The following is a 1,884-nucleotide window of genomic DNA, read 5'->3' on the forward strand; positions in this document are numbered from 1 at the left end:
TGAAAACATCACCTAAATAAATAAAATGTAGTCCATCCTGGGTCTCTTCTTGAAAATTTGAACAAGCTGGTGTGTCAGTCAAACAGAGAATCCATTCATCGTCCTCCAGGGCCAAAGCTGGGGCAGTGGGTAGCCTGTCAATGGCCAAACAGCTCTTTGCATAACTGTAACTGTTGTCTCAGACACCTGCAGTCATACTAGTCACATGGGTCGGTCCCTTCACCTGAGGTGCTGTGGTGTTCATGGTATTTACATCTCTGTCAGGTAAATATTTATAAACCCCATGTGAGTGACCTTAAGATGGCAGCAGCTCTCAGGCCTTTTGGCTAAGACCAAGTGTAATATCTGTTCTTATCAGTTTAATATCTCATCACATGGAGGGAACCACATATTAAATAGATTTTAGGAACAAGGAGCCGGAAGTGGGGCTTGTCCTGTCCACTCCATGCATCGACCCGGTATTGCAGGTTCACCTCTACTTAGGGGGCAGTGTGTGGTGTAGTGGGCTAAGCCTGTGTGCCTGTAACCAGCAGGTCACCGGTTTAAACCCAGACTCAGCATCTCTGCAGGTCCTTGAGCAAGGCCCTTAACCCCCCAGCTACCTGGGCACCACTGCAGGTGGCTGCTCTTCGCAGACAGCTTACTCTACAAAAAGAGCAAGTAGAGGGAGGCATAAAGACAACTTCCCAACAGGGATCAATAAAGCATCAATTATTATGTTCATGATGATTCAAGAGCTGGTCAGGATTCCTGGACTGGATCTGGAAAGCAGAATGTGGGGTAAGATCTCAGAGGCTCAGAAAACATCCCAAGGAAAGGAGTTCACAAACTGCCTCCCTGTTTATGGATTTATCCTCCACACGCTGCATGACATCATGTCATTCACACAGACATCTTTCCTCTGCATCTGAGGAATGAGGTCACTTCCCACAAATGACTCAGGAAAGCCACGGATTTGCTCCTCCGCGTTCTCGTTCTCCCTGTGTCTCTCCTGTATGGGCCTTCATTTCAGGGGTCATGCACCTCCTTACAGGCTCGACCCCGCAGACAGGAAGGTGCCGTGTCAAACTCTCCATTTGCTTGAAATCAACGTACATGGTTTACTGCCAGGAGCAAGGCACATTTGCTTTTCCCTTTCTACCCCACAGGAAAAAAAATCCTATTGATGAGTAATTGGACCTGAATTCACATATTGCAAGGGACAGCACAGAGCTGCCTGATTAGCTGGCATCACTCAGGACCTGGTTCTGAATCACAGGTGATGGGATGAAAGTTCCAGTTCCCTGACATACCGAGGAGGATGCGCCCATAACTTGATGAGCAGCGGGCAGGGAACTGGCCCCTCCCACCATATGCTGTCATTTCAGTCCTCAAAACTTCAACTCGTAGCACATGCCCGCTAACCGAATACCGCTTTGACCTTTACTGAAGGTCAGTCCACATTAAACCAGTGTAGCATCTCTTGCTGGGTAACCGTGGGGATAATAAAATGCCTGAATTAGGCAATTAATTACTGTAATCCTCAGCAGAAGCAACTTGTGCATGTAATTACAATGGGAAAAGGTCAGCCTTCCATATCCCGAGGTGGAGAGGAGCTCGTCCGCATGGAGGAAATGACAGATTCTCTGTCACGTTCTTACTGTGCTCCTCCTATTTCATTTCCAGTATGAGCTTCCTGCTCCTGCTCGGCCCCAGTTTCCGTCTGGAAGCTCAGCCTCGTCAGTGAGGGGAGGTATCCTTCGTGAAAGACGGGTGACCTCGGCTAGGACGATGCGTTTGCTACGCCTAACATCCATCACACTAAGGAGGCTTTATTCTGCACCGATGATTCCATCCGACACGTAACAATGGGGTGCAGCTCTTAGCATTGAAATGGGACAGAGG

General features: G+C 48.4%; 1 non-coding gene across 1 annotated transcript; it reads left to right on the forward strand.

Annotated features, from left to right (window-relative positions):
• Positions 1 to 308: 308 nt before the first annotated feature.
• On the forward strand, positions 309 to 495 carry LOC125706153 (U2 spliceosomal RNA). The gene has a single exon (XR_007381912.1). It is a non-coding gene; the product is annotated as a U2 spliceosomal RNA (small nuclear RNA).
• The last annotated feature ends 1,389 nt before the right edge of the window (positions 496 to 1,884 follow it).

The sequence above is a fragment of the Brienomyrus brachyistius genome, chromosome 1 (genome assembly GCF_023856365.1).
Source record: "Brienomyrus brachyistius isolate T26 chromosome 1, BBRACH_0.4, whole genome shotgun sequence".
Taxonomy (NCBI): domain Eukaryota; kingdom Metazoa; phylum Chordata; class Actinopteri; order Osteoglossiformes; family Mormyridae; genus Brienomyrus; species Brienomyrus brachyistius.